This window comes from Macaca fascicularis, chromosome 8 (genome assembly GCF_037993035.2).
Source record: "Macaca fascicularis isolate 582-1 chromosome 8, T2T-MFA8v1.1".
NCBI classification, from domain to species: Eukaryota; Metazoa; Chordata; class Mammalia; order Primates; family Cercopithecidae; genus Macaca; species Macaca fascicularis.
Window position 1 is genome coordinate 94,306,623 of NC_088382.1, and position 14,505 is coordinate 94,321,127.

General features: G+C 34.5%; 1 protein-coding gene across 18 annotated transcripts in view; it reads left to right on the forward strand.

Annotated features, from left to right (window-relative positions):
- Positions 1 to 14,505, forward strand: part of RALYL (RALY RNA binding protein like) — a 736,337-nt gene that overhangs the window by 255,551 nt on the left and 466,281 nt on the right. The window contains exon 1 of one of the 18 annotated variants that reach the window (XM_073999065.1): positions 1,808 to 10,429. The exons of the other annotated variants lie outside the window; for them this stretch is intronic. The gene's annotated coding sequence lies outside the window, so the exon portion shown is untranslated. Of the gene's footprint in view, positions 1 to 1,807; positions 10,430 to 14,505 lie in introns of those variants that run through there. 18 annotated transcript variants of the gene reach the window in all.

Sequence of the window (14,505 nt, forward strand, 5' to 3'; positions counted from 1 at the left end):
TCACAATTAGGAGGGAGTACGGGCATAGACCATCTCACTCAGCTATTTTGTTTTTGGTGTTTGTAGAGATGGGGTTCTGCCAAGTTGTCCAGGCTGGTCTCAAATTCCTGAGCTCAAGTGCTCCATATACCTTTACCTCCCAAAGTACTGGGATTACAGGCTTGAGCCACCATACCTGGCCCTTCTAAGATTCTTACAGTTTGCGGTCTTACATTTAAAGACTTAATCCATCTTAAGTTAATTTTTGTATATGCTAAAAGGTAATGGGTCAGTCTCATTCTTCTGCATATAGCCAGCCCACCATTCCAGCACCATTGATTGAAAATGAAGTCCTTTCCCCGTTGCTTGTTTTTTTCAGTTTTGTCAAAGATCAGATGGCTATAGGTGTGCAGCTTTATTTCTGAGTTCCCTGTTATGTTCCATTGGTCTATGTGTCTGTGTTTGTGTGTGTGTGTGTGTGTGTGTGTGTGTGTGTGTGTTTGCAATGCCTTCAGCCTTGTTTTGTTTTGCTTAGGATTGCTTTCATCATTTGGGCTCTTTTATGTTCCCACATTAATTTTAGATTTTGTTTTAATTCTTTGAAAAATGATGTTGATAGTTTAACAGGAATTGTGTTGAATGCATAGATTGCTTTGGGCAGTATGGTTGTTTTAGTGATATTGATCCTTCAAATCCATGAATGTGGAATGTTTGTCCATTTGTGCCATCTATGATGTATTTCCATTGTGTGTTGTAGTTCTCCTTATAGAGATCTTTCAACTTACAGGAGTCATTTTTATTCCAGCTTGCTCCCTTTTTTTCTAATGTGTTCTCGTTTCTGCCTGGTAGGAATGTTCCTGCTGTGTACAACGCAGGGGATGTGTTTAGAGGTGGCAAACTTGATTAAATATATACTAGAAATAAATAATACAAACAAGTACACTTTGATAGAATACTTTTCCAATATGTATTTTGTCTAATATAAGCATTCTTTTAGTTTGTCTTTTGGATCATCCTTTTTGAGGGAATCTTATTCCATTAAGCTACATGCATCATCTGTCATTTTGTTTTCAGGATTTATTTTCTGCATTATGGAGATTAGCTTAATTGTGATGTTTTGTTGTTTTTTCATATATGTGATTTTCTTTTGCTCATCATTTCTATTGATCTGTGCTCCTGATTTTAGTAATTAAAACACAGTTCAGTATACTAGCATTTTCTTCAGTCAAATTGAGTAACTTGTGAAATTCTTATGTTCACAATTAAGGGAAAGGTGTTTGTAAGTGTGTTAATACTTAGATTTCTTTATAATTAAAAAATTATTTGATTGGCTATGCTGGATTTATACTTAATCCTTTGCTCATGCATATCAGTAATCTTCACTGGTTACCCAAGAGTTCAAACCCTTTTAACTAGTGTAAGCATAATGATACGGTGCAGTTATAATTGCTTTCAGTAACAAAATTTAAGTCAGAATTGCATTAAATCACAGTTAATTATTAATATCTCCATATTATTTTACATTTGTAAGTCATTACGATTAAGGAAGAATGTTGGATTTTACTACAAAATTTCTTTAGAAAGAAAATACTTTTCCTCATTTCATGCAAACAAGTTTAGATGTTAGAGTTGGAGGTAGTAATAGTTGGAAGTCTTCAGCTGGCTGACAGTATTGATATTTATTTTCATAACTTTATGCATATATTTTCTTTAAGTACTAAAAAGATGTATTTGATAATGTTCACAGTGGTCACTCTCATGACATCTGAAATTTTGGCATGTCCCTAACTCTGTGAGAGACAAAATGGTGAAGTGATTAACAGCAAGGGGCTAAGTTCAAATTGTGGCTTTTTAAAACTTCAGTGGCTTCTGTAAAATGGAGAAAAAAAGAGTTTGTACTTTGTATAGGAGTGATTTGGAGGGACTGAATAAGATGCAGGTACATGGCAACCACTCAGGAAATGCAGCAACTCTTATAATTAATCTGCTGTGTGTCCCAGCCCATAGTAATGACTGATTAGTTTTCTGTACCTGTGATTTTATCTTGGCAAGAATGTTATAAACATAAGCACATTCTCTTAAGTCTTGCTTCTTCTTTCACTAAGCATAATGCATTTGAGATTCGTCTATGTTGTTCCTTGTTCCGCGTATTAATATTATTTTCCTTTTTATGCCAAGCGGTATTCCATTATATGGATATCACACAGTTTGTTTATTCATTCTTAGTTGAGGCATATTTGAGTTGTTTCCAAGTTTGGATGATTATGAGCACAAAGCTACATTAAGCTACATAATAGCTACATAAAAGTTTTTAGGTGAACATAAGTTTTCATTTCACTTGATTGAATCTCTACAAGTGGGATTTCTGGTTTGTATGGTAAGTGTATGTTTAACAATATAAAAGAAAAAAAATTCTTATTCCCAAAGTAGTTTTACTATTTTTTATTCCCACCAGAAATGAATGGAATTTTCCATTGTTCCACATTCTCTTTGTTACTTACTAGTGTCAGGATTTTGTTTGTTTATATGTTTTGCCAATCTAATAGGTATGTAACAGTGGTATTTTTTTTTAATAATAAATAATACTTTAAAGCATATTAACATATGAAACAGTCTTTAAACTAACTTGGAATTACAAATTTGTATGTTTTGTTTTAAGAAGACTTCACATTTTCTCCTTTATTTTAGATTTTCCCAGGGGAGAAATTTTTTGTGTTTAATTTTATTTTCTGTGCTAATGTGAGATGTCTACAGATTCAAAAGTAAATAAGAAATGGTTTCTGATTTCAAGTAGTTCGTAATTTGTCAAAGGCACTGAGGTGGAGGGAGCCCAAAATTTAGGCCTCAGAATATATCAGAGAGAAAACAGAGTCCAGTCTAGCAACTGAATGGATAAATGTTGCTGATTGGTGGATAAGGATTAGAATAGTAGTTGTTATGTTTGTAACAATAAAGTGGAAGAAAGCTTTGAAAGGTCAGAATTAGAGATTGAAAAATAATTTTATTTTTGAGCTAGCTACAAAAATATTTATTCTTTTTGAGTTTGCTTTAAAGCCCTCAGGCATGAACAATCATGTATTTACATCTGTGGAAAAGATGGCACAGGGAACTGTCGGAGATAGAGGAACCATAAGAGGAAAAGAGCAGTGCACTAAATAAATCCTTAGACCTATGCCAAATCAAATCGGCAAATTTGTTCACATTATGATTGATTTAAGTATCAGTAATATTAATAAAAATTGTAGTAGCTTATCAATTAAAAAAAGGGGTTTTCATTGTTTTCTTTAAGCATATACGTCAATTCCTCATCTCACTGCCCATAGCAATTCATATCTCATGACTAGCATTGGGGCATTTGTAAGGCTGGCTTTGGAAATTCCTCTCTAGGTTACAATTTACACAATGTTTTGCCCACAGCCGCATATAGGTATATTTATTCCCCTGTTCACAGCTTAAAAATGAGCTGAAAGTAAACATTAAGTAAATAATATGAGAACAGTGAAATGCTATTTAAATAAAAGGGAATATCGCTGAACATTTGGATATCAGGGAGCAATAACAAAGGCAAAAAGAAAGAAATGGAGGAAAAACCATGGAAATGCATTTGGGATGTTTGTTACTCTCCTATGTGATTTTCCTTTTCTGTCTCCTCTAAAATTTAAATTTTCTTGTTATACTCATTTTTGTGTAAATATGAAAAAAGGTTATAAATATACATCATTGTGATAACATAGCTAAATTTAAATGGTAACAAACTATTTTATGGCTGTTCAGGTTTTAAATTAGGATCAGTTTATTTTAGCACTCACAAGTTGGTTCTAATTGAATGCTTCTAATTTAAATGCTGTACATAGAATCTATTTTCTCTAGTAGTAAATCCTTTATACAATGTTTATTGTCTGTTCTTTTTCTTACTCCTCCTAAAACCAGCATTTTTGCTGTCTTCTACATAGGAGGAACTATGAAAGGCTGTGAAGACCCAAAACCAAATAAAACCTAGTTCCTAACTTCAGGGTGCTTATGGTCAAACATGGGATAAAGTTTCCATGAGAGCTCCTCTGGAAGGAGAGAGACAGATGTTGAGTCAATAATTCCTGTGCTGCATTGAAGGGTGGGTAGGAATGCTTCTTCCCTCACAGGAAACAGCAAAAGGAAACTGTGAACTACATTTTTGGTTGCAAGCTTGGAGGCAGAGGATATTCTATGTATTATTTTTGTATTGGAAAGATCAGAGCAGGGAATAACAGAAAACACTCAGGCAACAAAAGAACTAATGTGTCATGCTACAGACATACCAATCTACCTTCCTTTTACTGAGTGACAGCCAGCATCTTTTATCAGTCAGGTATAAAATATAATGGTTTGTGGAACCAAAATGCCTGGCTTTCAGAACTTGTTCTAACACTCCTCTTGTATGTGACCTCCTGTTCTACTCCTCAATTTTCTATCCATAAAGGGAAGTGATGTGAAAGAGCCTACCTTATGAAGTTGTTGTGAAGGCTAAATAAGTCAATGTTTGCAAAGCTAAGAAGCCTGTGGCCACATTGTAAGTACTTAGTACAAGTCAGCTATCATTTTTATATTACTACATTGGTCAGTTAATTCTTCCTACAATTTTATAAGGTGAATGTTATTGCCTATTTTACAGAAGAGGAACTCATATTCAGAGACTTTAACTGATAAAACTAACATTACATGGGAAGTAAATGGTACCACCTAATGAAGAGTGAGTAGAGGTTGTCTTTTTCTGCAATAAGGAAATAACGTCACAGAGAGTATTGCCTCTATAACTGTCTGGGTTAGGGAATCATTGACCCTAGTTATGTAAAAAGCTCCAAATGAAGACAAGGAGAGTAACTAGCACATCACAGAGATTTTTATTTTCAGTTAATGTTTGGAAACTCACATCTCACAGCCCAAAATATCCATCAAATTTATCAGTGAGCGTTAGAGCTGGTTGGATGCCTTGTCATGCAAATATGAACAAGGAATCTCATCACAGTTGAAGAGCTTGGAATGTATGAGCTTAATGCATGTCTACTCAGTCTGCACATGTAAAACCTTTAGTCCCTTGATTGGTATAGAGCATGCTCTCACATGCAGCCTTGTGATCACAATCTTGATGCCTATAGGAGCCAGGCATGAGGGCGCTAAGTGAAGCAGCTGGCCTAATTATATGTAGGTTTATTAAGTTTTTTGGGGGGGTACAGTATCTTCTTCTTTGAGTTTATCTTGATGTACATATCCCCTGTGTTTAGGTTTAAATTTTCCACTTCCGACATAGGCATGGATATAAAAAATGCTTCACCTACCTCTTAATTACATCCTAATAAGTAAAATAACACAGATTTGATGATAGCAACCTCCAGTGTCAGCAAAATGGTAGAGAACAGGGGGAATGATGATGAAACAGATACTATGTGTCCAATATTGTCAGTTTTTCTAACTTTTACCCAAAGCCAGAGGAGTGAATTTTTCTCTTTTATCTCCTTTTCCTTTGTGTGAAAAAGTATTCAAATAAAAAACACAAAACAGGATGGGTTCAGCGGCCCATGCCTGTTATCTCAGCACTTTGGGAGGTCAAGGCAGGAGAATCATTTGAGGTCAAGAAATTGAGACTAGCCTGGGCAACATAGATTCCATCTCTACAAAATATAAAAATGTTAGCCGGGCATTGTGGTGCATGCCTATAGTCCTAGCTACTTGTGAAGCTGAGGCGGGAGGATCCCTTGAGTCCAGGAGTTTGAGGCTGCAGTGAGTCATGATCATGTCTCGTCACACGAACCTGAGCAACAGAGCAAGATCCTGTCAAAAAAAAAAAAAAAAGAAAGAAAAACACCACACACACCCAAAACAAGAACATCAAGACAAAACATTATGTAGATCAAGGGTATCTGAACCAGAAAAAACAACATGCTGTTTGATCCCCCAGTTAGCCTTCTTCTGTGTACGTAAGGAGAATACCAGGAGAGTTTTCAGCAGGAAAGAGAAATGGTTAGATATGCATGCTAGATAAATCATTCTAGCACATCCATTTGTCTACCTATTTTATCACTCTAGAGGTGGTAGTGAAACTATGGAAGAAGATATTTCAAGAGACCACAGATATAGTGGAAAAAACAAGGAGGCTATGGCTTAAATCTGGGTAAAGCCATTAATAAGAGAGAAGAGTCCATGCAAGAAACAAGAGGAATGATTGGAGAGGAAAATTAAATTTAAGTAATTTAATTACTTAACACACTTCAGAAGGACCCAGTAAGATAAACATTGAAAAATGCCGTTTTGTTTTGGCAGCTTTAATTTACTCAGAAATGGATATGAGAGCTTTTGGTAGGTGAAAGAATTATAATGTCCAATGTATGCTATTCTTTTGAGAACTTAGAAAGAAACCAGTGATGAAAATCAATGCTTAGACAGTGAATTAAGTACCAGTAAAGTGTTTATTTTTACAAAAGGAACTTAAAAGTGTTTATTATTAGAGCTATGTCTCTAATGTTTACTCAAAAGGTGGAAATAAATTGCCATTTATTAACAGTGACCAAAATCCAGGCACTGATGTTCCAGGTGTTATTAGCTTATCACATTAATTCTCACTATCATGTAGAAAGATAGCTTCACATTCTGTTTTAGATGCAGAAAACTTAATTTCAAAGACGTTAAATATCTTTTAGGAAGTTTCATGAAGTTTTTTAATTTTAATTTTTAAAGTGACAAAGTGTATGTATTTATCATCTGCAACATGTTTGAAGTCTATATAAATTGTAGGAAGTTACATGACTTTATAATCAGTATTTTTTCTTTTGTTTGCCATCCACTTAATAGTGGTTCTAGAAAAAATTGAAGTTAATTTAGAAGGATATCTAATATATAATTATGAACAGAAGATAACTAGTCTCTCTTTTCATTGCACACTGCCAGAACAATATATTTTCCTTTTAAACTTTTGTATTAAAACTATTACGTGTTTTATTTGCTTCCTGCGTATCCTAGTTCTATGTTTGTTTGGAAAATAAATCATTAAAAAGGTCCAGATAAACTAAAAAAAAGAGAGTGGTTAATACTGATATTTAATAATAATTTATATTTTGTCATCAATAATGAATTATACTATAAAATATATAGCTTCATATTTTGTCCGAATTAAATTACTTTCATTTCATTTACTTACAATGTGTTTGCATTAATTGAAAAACATGGGCTCCCTCTTGTGACAACATCAATTATTCTGTATTTCTTTTGGAGCCACACTAAGTCACCTGTGTATGGTCTTTAATTTTTCACAAGTAAAGTTATATATAATTTTATATAGTAATGTAATAGTGTTCTCTTTATTGATAATTTATTCTACTTTTTAAAAAGTAGGCCAATATTTGATAATATTTGATTCTGATTAGTGTTTAAAGATTTATGTAATATTTTAAACTATTGGCTTTCAAATTTATATTGAAAATATCAAGAAAAAAAGAGGAAAGGACAAATTTAGATTTCCTTATTTTATATTTTATATGCTATATTAGCTGTTTTGGTTGACATTCCAAGATATGCACATAATTTATTTTATATTCTATGTGTTCCCTGTGTTTGATATATGTGCTCATATTTCTCGAAATTCATGGTGCTCCTCTCTGTTTTACTCTGCAAACTATTCATGTGTATTGTTTCCACATGCCTCAAGGAAGTAGCATACATAATGAGAAGATCTAAGAAAGAAAAAAAAAAATCATAGTTCTTTTTTTTAAATGAAAGCATTATGTTCTGTGTATAAGTGGGATTGTGTTTGTGTGCTTGAAAGAGTATACTGAGTGCAAAAAAAAAAAATTACAGAATCATTATATTCATGGATGTAGCTCTGAAAGGGCTTTTTAGGGTTATTTCAATAATAGACTGTTAATTAAGAGACCTGGATTTAATCTTTGCTGTCTCATGGACCATCTATATGGGATTGGGCAAGTCATGTTTCTTCCTGGTATGTCAGTTTTATCATGTTTAATAAGACAATTGCATTAAATCAACTTAGTCTCTGCATGAACACATCTGTGGGAAATAACATATTCTCCTGGCTCACTTGAGTATTGATTATTAAGAATATGTCTGTGGGGTGATGGAATAGGGACTTTGGTGGGGGCAGGCTGTGAATATAAAGTTGTCAAGAGGGCTGTCCAAGGTGAATATGAAATTTCAGGAGCTGAGGCGGTGCCATGCAGGGGGCATTCCCATTCCCCACTTATTAGTTATAAATAAGCTTGATTCTCCGTTCTGTTATCCAAGATTCCTTAGGGCCAAAAGCATTTTGGCAATGTCATACTTATAGGTAATATGAGAATCAAAACTGCAATAAAAATTGTTAATATATTTTATTTCTATAATTCACACGCAACCCAGCATTTTGCCAGAGTCAAAAAGTACAGGCTGCAAATGGCGCACTAATTTCAAAAGCTTAAAATGCAGGGCAGGAGTTCCCTTTTCCACCCCAGGTCCCATCAGTCCAAATTTTCTGTCACAGGTCTGCTTCCATTCATTATATTACTTGTCTGATTCCAGGACACATCTGAGTTTGCGGCCCTAATTAACATATCCGGGACTGTTTTTTATGACCTATGTAACTGCTGTTGGATTTGGTTCTGAGGACTTCGGTTCCACCTGCTCCAAGAAGACTGAGACACAGACTCTTGTAGGGAGCAGCTGTCACTTTCTTCACCTACTCAGGGACACACTTCAGTTCTGAATCTTCGTGTCTGGATCCCTGCTTTCCTTTCTTTCACATTCCTGGGTTCCTCTCTGTTTTGCGTGATACCTAAATGCATGGCCTGCCTGGTCTTGGAGCTCACTTTTGTTTCAGCATGCCATGTCTCAGGTCACGCAAAGGCCCACAATGTGTGGCCCAGAGCCCAGTCTCTCCCTTTAACCTCTGCATTATCCTAGGCCTGATTCATGTGAGAAAATAAATCAGTCTCAGGCTAGGAATGAACAACAGCAATGGGTGGCTGCCCTCTCATGGTTAACACACTTCCATCCATTCATTCCTTCATTTACATCAAAAATATTTATTGAATGACTACGGTGTATTCATTACATTCTCGTTGCTTCAAGAAATTTGGGATTGAATGAGGACACTTTGTGGGAAGCTCAGTACAGAGAACTGGTTCTGATTGCTCAGGCAGATGTGACAAAGTAACATGGTACTTTATTCGGGTATATTAGTGTGAATAGCCAGAGCTGACCTTGCAGTTATGTGTTTGTTCATTAAAGAAGATCTATGGTTCACCTTCCACATGTTGAAAACTGTTTTAAGATTCTAGTGAGAAAGACTGACATGGAGGAAGTGAACACATTATAATGTATAATATTATAGGGGCTAGGGGAAGAACATGTAAGGTTTTGTGTATTAGCAACAGAGAGAGTGCGAGAGTGAGGGGGGAGAGAGAGAGAGAGAGAGAGAGAGCGCACTACCTGGTAATCTTTGAGACAAAGATTTTGTTTACTAGATCATTTGGCATAACATATAGTTAAATTTATAAACGAGTGACCAGGGGGTAATGTCAGTATTCTGTCAAATTACTGGTAAGGGACTCCATAAGGGAAGGAGTGGCCGAGATTATTTTCTTTATTAGCAACCACTCTCTAACCCACCCTTCTACACTTACCTAGTGTCATATCGTAAGTGTTTTGTATGTATGGCTTTTGTTTGTGTGGAGGTGTGCAAGCATGAGTGAGTCTGTATGCACAAATACAAGTCATATAACATGGTGCCTGAGGTGGGCAGAGAGTTTAAGCCTGCTCCAGTTTTAGTTGTTGAGATGTTTGAAATTATGTGCAACTCATGGACAGTTTCCATTTGATGACTCGTTAAAAAGAATGTTAGTTTTTAAAAAGACACCTATTCTCTTACCTCAATTACATTTCTGGCCGCCCCTATATAGTGTGCCACTTAGGAAGAGAGATGATGAAAAACCTTCATATAGGATTATTCACTTGATAGGACTGTCATGTAACAAAGCACTGCTAGACACTTTCTTCAGTAAGGAATTAACTTCAAGGAGTATTGCCTCTATTAACTCTCTGAATTGTGGAATCCTTGACTCTAGTTAGGTAAAAACCGCAAAATGAAGACAAGTAGAACAAGTAGCATGTCTTTTTTGACTTGTAGAGATTTGTACATTTTGTTTTGGGGACCTCACCTCTTATAGTCTAAAAATCTTGGGATATATGAGCTTTATGTATGTCCACTCCCTCTATGCATTTAAAACCCTGAGCACCATGCTTGATATAGAGTGGGTGTTCTGGTCATGCTAGGTTCTTCTCCTTTCTCTTTACTTTTCATTCTTCAAAAACAGAACAAAAAACCCTCAGAATCTGCAGCCTAATTATAGATAACTTTTATCCTCAGGTGTCATGTTAATATGCAAGTATCCAGCAAGCATGTGGTCCAACCCCATTCAGATAACGGAATGTGAGTATGAAGCTTGTAGCACAGGGCTTTGTTAACTGTTAGGTTTTTGTTTTGTTTTGTTTTGTGTTTTGTTTTGTTTTGTTTTGTTTTGTTTGCTGTTGTGCTAATTGCAAAGTGATCTCCTCTCAGGACATTAAAAAATAAGTCCTTAAAAAACATTAAGTTTGCATCTCCTAAAATCTGTGTGTATTTACGTTTCTCTTATTTTTTTTTCTTTCAGTTAATTGCTATTTTAATACAGGGCAGAGCAGGACTGCAGGAGGTGAAGTCCCCTTAGTAAATGGCAACAGTGGGGAGCTTTGAAGCACTTAGCACCCTCTGCAGCAGGAAGAGAAGGGATGTCATGTTCCTTGATTATTTCTGGAAAAGAAAAAGTATAAGATCCTCTTTGAGTGCTCGCAAAGCTCTCTCTTAAAAACCCTTTCATTTATGGTTGTATTCTGCCTCTACCTTAAATGTCCCTGTATGTTCTTTGACTAAATCTAGGGGCTGAAAAAGGGATTTTCTCATTTTAACTGTTTAGTGCCTTCACACAGTGGTTCCCAATCCTGGCTCCCTGGCTTAGCTTTTGGAAACTTTGCTCCCCCTGAGACTTTCTAAATCAGAATTTCCAAACTTTACCCTCTTGAAGCTAAGGTTCAGAGCCCGTGCATTTTCATAGAATGGATGTTTAGTAAATCTCAACTGAAAAATATGCACTGAATTAAATTTTTATATTTTATCTGAAATATACTGTCTCCCTTAATTGATTCATTTTATAAATTGCATTCCTGCCATCTAATCTTTTGAAATTTGTTCATAATATGAGAAGGCACTAAGAGGAGGTGACATATGGTAGTATCTTGTATACATAGAGTTTCCCTCACTTGCATCATTATTGCATGTACCATATTTTTTGCAAATATTTAAATCTTCAGTAGACTAAGAAATCCATAATTCAGGGATCATATCATCCTCATTTTCATGTCCCAGGTCCCAGGTTCATGTCTGAATGCATAGAAGGCATTCAGGAAAAAAAAAAAAAAAAAAAAAAAAAAAAAAAAAAAAAAAAGAATGAGTTATAGCATTGTTGTAGATTTGCATCTAAAATATACATGAAAAGTTCTATAATTTAGTTTGTATATATAATTAAAACTTACAGATATTGCTCCAGAAACTACTATTAAAATGATACAGCTTGTGTTATTGGATCAGAATTCTATAAAACTAATAAAGGAAATATAATTTGGTTTGATGCAGTTTACATATATATTAAGGAATGATTACTAAGAAGATGCTTTAAAGGGCCTGGGAGAACTGGGAAACTTTTGACGGGGGAAATCAAAAATGTGCAGTCCAGTGACGAATTAAACTACTGGGAGTAATAATATGGGCTGATACACTCAATATAGCAGTAATGCCCTCTGAGAAGGATAGGAAATAATTCAGTTCCTCCAGGCTGCACAGAAGCTAAATACAGTATGACAAGAAATAGCAGCAGTACTCATTATGTCTGATTGCTAATTACCCCTTTGAATGATTCAGTTATGCCTGCTACTAGATAATTAGTTTAGTAATTTATGGCTGCGGCACAAACTAGTATTTTAATTTTTGCAGCACCATTTTCACAATACCTACAGTTCAGATAATATCTTTCTTTTTTACTCAATATTAAATTGCTTTTTTGAAGACCTATAAAACAGAAAATATTCTTGCATTTTTTTCTACTTGTATTTCACGAAAAAGTTAGGCACTTTATGAAATTTTATTTAATTTTGAACTCCAGAAAAATAACATCCTCTTAAGTACTGTTTTATTATGCTTAATTTTGCGAATTTTGTGGGCAAAGGGGGTGAAATTTTCAAAAAGATTCCATCAAATTACTCAACATAACAGTCGCCAAATTTCATGTTTAAAAAAGATATTAAAAAATTGATAATAAACCTTTTCTTTTTACACATTTCTACTTCATACATGGGGTTCTGCTTATGTCTGGGTGTCTGTTCTCAATGTTCAGGAGCTGCAAACTGAGTACAGCTTTTCTACATTCCCAACCAATTCGGTGCAGTCCACAAGCAAGTCAAAAGCTAGCAGATTAAGTAAGAATATTTCAAGTAAACATTTCCAATTTCTATTTGGGTAAATAAGATTAACTCTGGCCAAAGAGAATATAATTGAGTCTTTATGGCTTAAAGTTTGGCCTTGGGTCAGTATCCTCTTGAATTCACTTTTTTGTTCTCTAATAATCCAACTATCTTTCTGGGTTTTATTGGTGAAATAAAGAAATATGTAATTATCTAAAAGTATTTTGTCATATTTCATAAACATTCATTTTTAGTTCAGCATCTCCACTACCCTAATTCAGCTAGTGATATAAAAATAAATCAGAGCAAGAGAGAGAATTTGATACAGTAAGTTCCCCAATTCTGAGGACTGTAATATATTTTCAGGTCACAGCCCAAAGACAACATTGATCAATTAAATTCACCTGACAATTTCAACTTACTCATATATTTATTTTAATGTATATACAGAATGTACGTATTTGCCAAATTGTTGAGTGATATTATGAGTTAGGAATTGATTTTAAAATATCCCTTGCCTAGGTGTTGGATTATCAGGCTTGAATTCTTAGTAACTGATGGAAAAGTTGCCACTTTAAGATCAATATAATTAAGACTAGATAATTTTCACAATGAAAGAGAGCATTGAAATGCTTAGAATAACAAATACAATTTTGCATTAAATATTGGATTTTGCCATTCCTAACAGATCAAAATGAATGCTTTAAAGTTAATAAGGGACACTGCTAACACATTTGCCTTATGGCTAAGTGTTTATACCTAGCATCTTAAAATTAAGAATAGTTGGCATTACTTATCATTCCCCTTTACTTTCTACTTGGTACTTTGTTTTTCTCTATAATTGAATTACAAAATGCTCATGGCTGTATTTGCTATATTGTTCTCATACTCGATATTTACCAGTACTGGATCAATGTTCTAAAGGGCAGGCCTGACAGCATTATTTCGGTGAGCATCAGGCTGATGTTTATTACAGACCAAATCTGTGCCCTTTATTGCCAACAGTCTTACTGGAAATATGTGTTCCTTGACCCATTTAATAAATGGTTACCCACAGATAGGGCAGTGTGACTTTTTTTTCCCCATACATGCTTTAAAAAAAAAAAGTTTCTTACCCATAAGGCAGTCTGCCTAACCATTAAAACATCATATTGACCTTTCCAGCTTTGCTCAGGGTGACAGCTTGGTTTGTTGTTGATGCTGCTTCCCACCCCCCCCCTCCACCCAAGTTGCTAACTAGAGCTCTCACAAAGTTATGTGCTGCCAGAGTTTGAGGCAAGTCAATTGTCTTTAGATTTATAATTCATTCTTTTTTTTTTTTTGCTTGTTTTAATACTATTTATATCCTAAAATAAAATGCAGCCTTTATAAAGTGTATAAAAGTATCAGTAATCATTTAAAGTCAAAACTTCTGGGTGATTACATTATTGCCAATTATGAAAGTCCAATATTTTCTTTTTGTCTATATTAGGAAATTATTTCGGTTCTCATCTCACTAGTAAAAAATAAAGTAAGCATTGGTTATCAATATAAGTATGACACATTTATAACTGAATTAGCTGTTGGTAGTACTCTTTAGAAGGAAGATGCTATAATGCCTGTATTTCCCTTACAAGTTTCAGAGAGCTGAAATTTTTTTAAGAGTTAAGGAAATGTTGCCAAAGCTTTCAGAATTGCATTGTTCAGTGAACGTTGTTGTATTTAGTGTAGAAAAGTTTATGTATTTTTTGTACATTTCTTTCATTACCTTCTTTTCTAAATATGAAATGGGGTAGATCACTGGATAAAAATATCCAAAAGAAAGTCAAAGCCTTTATTTTTGAATTTGTGTATATATGTATATTTATAATTAAGATGTTTGTGGGCATTTCTCCTTAAAGGGAAATTCAGCCCATTTCCTGATTTTATATTCTTGATCTAAAGGGGCTGTGTTTATCTTATTTGAATACACTGCTTAAAATAGATGCAGTACAGTATTTCCTATTGCATCTTATCAGAGCTTCTAAAGAATTA